Raw genomic sequence first — 7,368 nt, forward strand, 5'->3', positions numbered from 1 at the left:
TTCTTTTTTTTTTCTTTTTTCTTTTTAAAAACAGTTTAATTGTAAGAACTTTCAAGATTTTTAAAAGAGGGACAAATACAGAGCATCAGAGCATTCATTCATCAGTTTAAAGTTTAGTTTCCTGAAAAGTCATGTCAAAAACTATCAGGTTAATTTCTATTTATATGATGTCAACCTGTCTGTTCAGGGGCAGAGTTCCATATAAAATAGTTATCCTCATTGAAGAGCTATGCAAACAATAAATAATCTGTCTAAATGAGATGAGGCTGATATACCACAGTGGTTTCTCAGAAAGAGACAGAAAAAGTGACCAGAAGAAAAAACACCTTTCAGCACCTGAAACACAAAAGATAAAGAGTAACAGAAGGGCCCAGTGATAAATCTTAAGATAAATTAGTAGATAATTAGTAATGAAAGGAAAAATGAGGAAAGCGAGTTTTAAATGTTTCTTTGGAGCTTGAAAAGTATTGGGAAAAGTATTGGGAAAAATCTCTCCCACTTACATTGATCAGCAGCTTCTGGAGAGAAATTTGTGTCCCCTGAGGGCATGGATGCCATGGCTATCACAAGTGCACCCCGTCCAGCCTGAGCTTCTCTGTCACCCACAGAGAGAAGGGACACCGCATCAGCACCTGGCACGGTGGGCAAGGGGCCTCCCGCAGCCCCAGGACACGCTGGGAGCTCTAGCTGGGAGCACCGGGGACACGCTGCCCATTATGGGCCGCCTGTGGCTCCTGGTAAGCGCCCGGGAGCGGCCGCATCCCAGCGGGGAGCGTGGAATCAAGGCGGGAACTGCCAAGGCTGGGGCAGCGATGGCTTTCCAGGGGGTTTGGTGCCCTTCAGCTCCAAACCAACCTCGTCTTTGCTCCCAGGAATGTGGTTCATGCTTGCATCAGGCGGATGGCAGCAGTCAAGCACTGTGGTCAGGTGTGGTACTCTCAGTGGGGCACAGCGGCTGTTCCTGGACCAGAGCTGCTGTGTGGGATAAGCCCTCTTCCATCAGCTTGGAAAGCAGAAGGGAAAGCAAGGTAGATAAATGCTGTTATTCTTGCCACGGTGTGCCCCAAGAACGCTAGGAATGGGATGGGATGGGATGGGATGGGATGGGATGGGATGGGATGGGATGGGATGGGATGGGATGGGATGGGATGGGATGGGTAATTCCAGTAATCACAGATGAAAAATTTGTTTGGCCTCACACAGTGATTGACACAAGCTTTTATTAATTATAAAAAATACTACAAAAATACTAAACCCAGCTAGAAGGATACAGGAACCAGTAGCTATGCCTTTCTGAATTTCTAGTATCTTTATCACAGTTAATGTATTCATAGATTTGTATCATAAATAAAGATAATAATTTTTATTCATAAATTTGTATCTTTAAATCCAGTATCTATCAAGACAGGTAGAGAAGACTGGTTTTCATTCCCAAATACTTAGTATATCCCCTTGTGAACAGCTAAAACCAGCAAATCTTTTACCATTTTCTCACCACTCTGTTCACCCAGCATACTGGACCTGCTTTACTCAGGAGAAGGAAAGCTCTGGTTTCTTTGCCTCACCCAAGCCCTCCTTACTGAGGAATCCAGCATAAGCTCCATGCTATCTGTCAAAGGCAGATTAATAATTTTGATTACAACACTAATAGAGAACTGGAAGTGTTGGGCACTGTTGAAACTATCACTTTTTCTGGAAAAATAAAATGCTTCAACTCCTGCAGGCTGTTCAAAGGTCTGGGCTTTCATTTGAAAATGTGCCTGCTTCAGTGGTGGGTGATGCTCCCTATGGAAGACTCACATGTTTAGACAAGTGTGACAGGGTCAATTGAGGGGGGAAGAAGGCTTTTTACTCTCACAGATTATTACAGGAAATTCAAATGGTGAAAACTGAAGTGTGAATTTGGAACCATATCTCCTAAGCTACAAAAAGAGCAGAGTGTGAAATTGATAGGAAGGCTTACATTGTCTGATCTGTATTCTGGAGAAGATGAAGACAGAAAGAAACTGCACCTGATGCTATGTCTAATGTCTAATGTTTAGTGTAGGAGAACCTTATGTTAAATATAGCTTTTGATTGAAATTTTATTCCAAAAACAGATTCAAACTTAAAAAAAAAAAAAGAAAAAAAGAAAAAGGTGCATTTACTTATATAAAAAAATTGCAGATTTCAGTGGGAGAATCGTCTTTCTTCAAGCACTGTGCTTGTGTTTATCTGACAGCATCTCTCACAAGTATTCAGTCTCTGTCATGCTGTAGAACAGGCCTGATCATGACAGCATTTCAGCTCCAACAGGATAATTGGAAACTGGATTTTTGTTTCTCTCGTGTCCTTTGGGATCTTCTACAATTGCACTATTGGATGTTTTGATGGATAATTGTGATGGTAATGCTCGTGGTATAATAACAATAATAATGAGGATGATCATAAGTATTTCTTGCAGTTGAATAGCAGCCTGAGACAGTTATTTGGGAGAATTTCTATTAAAAGCCACAGCATATGCCCAGAGAAAACCTATTATCCACCTTGTATGAAGCTGATAATGGGAAAAATGATGTTTTACTCAGTTCTATTACAATTACTTAACCTTAGGCAAGCAGAGAAGAGACTTTTCCTGGTCTGATTTATTTAATTTTTTATTCCCAAAAACTTTGCAACTCTTTACACAATAATCAGCCACCATATTCCCTTGACTTGGGCAGAAAAAATCCTGTGAACCTCTTTGCAAACAGTGTGGGGAGAGGAGAGGAGAGGAGAGGAGAGGAGAGGAGAGGAGAGGAGAGGAGAGGAGAGGAGAGGAGAGGAGAGGAGAGGAGAGGAGAGGAGAGGAGAGGAGAGGAGAGGAGAGGAGAGGAGAGGAGAGGAGAGGAGAGGAGAGGAGAGGAGAGGAGAGGAGAGGAGAGGAGAGGAGAGGAGAGGAGAGGAGAGGAGAGGAGAGGAGAGGAGAGGAGAGGAGAGGAGAGGAGAGGAGAGGAGAGGAGAGGAGAGGAGAAAATATTATTTCATTTGGAAGATACCTACAACATCCATCAAGTCCAACTCCCTGATTCCTTCAGTGATGACCTAAAGTTAAAGCCGCATTAAAGACACTGTCCAAATGCCTCTGGGACACTGACAGGCTTAGGGCATTGAGCACTTCTCAGAGAAACCTGTTCCAATATTTGTCCCCTCTCTTGGTAAAGAAATGCTTCCCCATGTCAAGTCTGAACCTTCCCTGATGTAGCTCTGAGTCGTTTTCATGTGTCCTGTCAGGAATCCCAGAGACAAGAGGTCAGCACTTCCCTCTCCACTTCCCAGGCAATGGTCAGTTGATGAAGTTCCACGTGGACAAGTTTTCTACCAAAATGTTTTCTTTGAACAGAGAGGGCAGGATGCTTCCAGTATCTGGTACTTCTCTACTTCAGGACCAAATTGGAGTGAGAGAAGCCATGTGTAAGTATCAGCAGAGGAGAAGAGACAGGGGCAGTGGAGCTGGGCAGAAAGCCGATGTGGACCAGAGGTCTGTGTTCAAATGTCACCTCTTTGCTTGTATCCTGTGCCCTCATGTTCCCCTAAAGCCCCACAGCTACAGTACCAGCAAGGTTTTTTGCTGATCTTAAACAAAAGGAAATTGTTACTCTACTGAGTTATGGGGTTTTTTCCCGTACATATCCAAAGTTCATGGTTTAGACCAGTCCTCATGGTCCTTCTTAGAAGTGATGCTTTGTGTAATCATTCTGTCTGGGGTGTATCGTGACTATATAAACCTTGAATGCTAAGTAGTAAGGCACAACAGAAATCTCTCTTTTCTGTTAACCTCTTCTGTGCCACTGTAACTTTTTAGTGTTTCCAGAGTACAGAAAACTCTTCTAATATCTAAAACTAACAAATAATACTAAGAAGCAAATTTCAAAGAAGTAACAGTTTTTTATTCTGTCTCATGTTGTGTCTCCAGGTGTTACTGTATACCATAAAAATGTAAATAGCTTACAACAGTTTTCACTGCATAAATGCGTCAGCATTCTCTGCTGATGAAGAACTGAATATTAGGTTTGAAAACAAATTATGTTTACTTTAAACAAAGAAACAGCTTGTGGAATTTATGCAATTCATGTCCTTTTCTATTACAGAACTGTAAAATATCTGAGTGCAACAAAATGAGAAATAATTGGAAACAAGGATATACAAATTTAGGCTGAGAAATATGAAAGTCATTGTAATAAGGTTGTGATTCTAGGATTGGTGAGAAGCTTTTAGAGATAAGGAGAACATGGGCAGAAGACACTTGCAAAAAGCAAAATGTAGATTTGACATGAAGAAAGGCTTTCTAGACGTTAATTGCTAGGTTAGATGTATCTTGGAAAGCAGGGGTTCCTTTTTTTGTCAGTCACAGACAGAGTTTTAACATCTCTGTTACATTTTTCTCATCCTTAATCTAGTTAGAATACATAAACTCCATAGGTTGCTGAGGTCCTTTCCACTGCTACTTACACATTCCCTGTATGTGAACTACCATTTACTGATGAACGTCACCATTTACTGACCATTTGCTGATTATTCTGGAGTGCAACTGTATTTTGAAAATTGCAAAGATCAATCTGTCTTTTGAGTGCATCAATGAAGAACTAGAATTAAATTCTAAGTCTACTGGGGAGGTGTCCTGGTTTGAAAGACAGGTGTTTGCTAAGAAAAGCAGAAGCTTCCCTTTGGACTGAAAAAAAAAATGTGATTCTTCCAATTATTATAATTTTGGAATTAAGAGAGGTCTCAGGCAAAGATATGGGGGTAGGAATAACAGTTCTTTACTAGTGTATCTAACACGACAAACAAGAACAACAACAGCTATGAAATTAGCCACAAACAGAACAGTAACTCAGTCCCAGTGTTTTTTGGCTGCAGGCACCTTTTCCCTGAGCTGCAGTTCCCGGTGCTGGGGGCGGGCAGGTCCCGCAGAGCCGCAGGAGGGCTGGGGGTGATGGCACCGCTGTCCCAGGGGGAGAGAGAGATGGAGAGAGCCCTCTGCTCATGGTGTCGGTCCTGGTGCTCAGCAGAGTGCTGGATGGTGGTAGTTCACAGCGAGAAAACAGCAGGGCAGGGTCCGATAGTGGTTTCCCGATGCTGGGATGGCAGGGATGGCACACAGGCGGCGATCGTCCTTCTCGTCCAAACTCCGCGGGGGGAAAATGGGCCGAGGCCCAGCCTTCTGCTTCCTCTTCTGGCTGTTTGAATCTCGCGGGTTTCCCTCTTCTCTCTCCTCCCCCTTGTCACCAGGGCCCAGTCAACAGGTATCTTAGCATGACAATGGGGAAAATTCCACAGAGGGAAAAGGGAGAGAACCAACTCTCAACAGGAGGTAATACAGAACAGAGTACCAACACAATATGCTTGTGAAAACTGGTGTTGTTGGACAGATGGTCCTCTGCATTTTGCACAAGCTGGCACTTTTTCAGGGCATGTGGCTTCTTTCATAGCCCTGAATTACCAGAGACAAACAACAGGATTATCTTAGACTTAATAACTAAATGGATTGACTCCTGCAAAAGCAAAGAGAAGAGTACTATAAAATTGGTCTAATGTACTGAATTCTTTCTATCAAGGTGTCAAGATCTGTCATGCACTGTCCTGAAGACCTTTCCAGACTAAGTGAATTTCCATATTGTTCTGTAGTCTCACATAACGCCAAATCTTTATGGTTTATAGTTATGCTACAGTTAATGAGATGCTATGCCAGTGTTTCTGCAATATCTGTAAAGTAAAATTCTAGGAGATTATTCTGCAGTAAAGCACATATTTATGGCTCCTGGGCTTTGTTTCCAGCTGATTCTTGCAGGCATCTTTTAAAATAGCTTGGTATCTGTGGAACCAGAGGGAGAACATGGAGGAGGTAGCAGTGCTGTGTAACAGATTAGCACCTGGTGTTTCTTGGACCACAGACTGAAAACCGAACATTTATGGTAAAAGGTTTTAAATTACATCAGCTTTTTTGTTTAGGTTTTTTGTTTGTTTGTTTTCTTTTTAATATGTTAAATTTAATTGCTAAGTATTGTAATTTCTTCTTACCTTTATGTAACTTATGGAACTATTAAATGACAAAGTGGTTGCAGAGGTGCACCCAGTAGATCATTGTACACCAAGAATTGCATAGGAGAGTTCTCAGAGCAAGAAGTGAAAAAACAGAAAGCATTTTATTATGCAGCATGTATAAGGACATACATAGCTCTGCCTTTAAAACATGCCAGGCAGGAATAACTATAACTTTTAGAAGCCTTTTTCCACAAGCAGGGCAGGTTTTAGACATATACATCCCATTGCAGTGTGCCTGTTACAGTCCCCTACTCAGTCTGTGCAGCCCATTAATTAACTAATGCAAGAATTGCACCAGTCTGCTTGAAGTGGTTACATCCACATTCTTCTAGTGGGTTTAAACAACAGCAAGCACAAAAAACCTAAACCAAACCAAACCAAAACAAAACCCAATAACAACAACAGGGCCAAAAAAAAAAAAGTAATTTATTGGACTGACATATTTTATTTCTGAATGAGGTATCCCAAAATCCACAAATACAACCAAAACACTGGTAAAGCTTTGTAATGATAACAAAAGCTCGAGTTCTGAATAGGAATAATGTCTGGGCAATTCATGTAGTAACTGCCATCTTGCTGATTTTACCCACTTCTGTAATTTTGACATCAAAACAAAAGATAAAAGACATGGGCACCTGCAGCTGGACGGCATCCACCCTCCACCCTGGGGGCATGCCAGGTGCAGCATGGCTGAAGATGTGGGATGAGGGGTCCCTGCTCCATCTCTCCCTCCCCATCTGCAGCGGGGTAGTCACCTCTCTGTTGACCCTCCCCGAGCCTCCACAGAGGCTTGTGTGTATTTATATATTTAAATACATGCACATACACATACACATACACGTGTACATGTACATATGCATACGCATACGCATACGCATACGCATACGCATACGCATACGCATACGCATACGCATACGCATATACATATACATATACATATACATATACATATACATATGCATATACATATACATATACGGGGTGCCCTGTCCTGGCAGAGCATCCTCCTTGAAACACCCCCGCGCTCTCCTCAGACTCACAGAGGAGCATCCCCCAAAGGAGAGCCAGGGGAACCAGTGGGGATAGACTTCCTTTTCACCCAAAATGGGGAAAAATTATTCAGAGCAGGGTACAGCAATGAATTGCCATAATTCACAAATCCAGCTCTGTTTCCACTGGAGAAGGAGCCCTTATGCTGCTCGCAAACCTCTTTGCTGTTCCCACCAGGTGGCACTTAGCAGCAGGGACAATTCCGTCCATGCTGTTTGCAGCGACTCAGAAAATACCAAAGCAGCCAAAGTCTTA

Source organism: Cinclus cinclus, chromosome Z, assembly GCF_963662255.1.
Source record: "Cinclus cinclus chromosome Z, bCinCin1.1, whole genome shotgun sequence".
Classification (NCBI taxonomy): domain Eukaryota; kingdom Metazoa; phylum Chordata; class Aves; order Passeriformes; family Cinclidae; genus Cinclus; species Cinclus cinclus.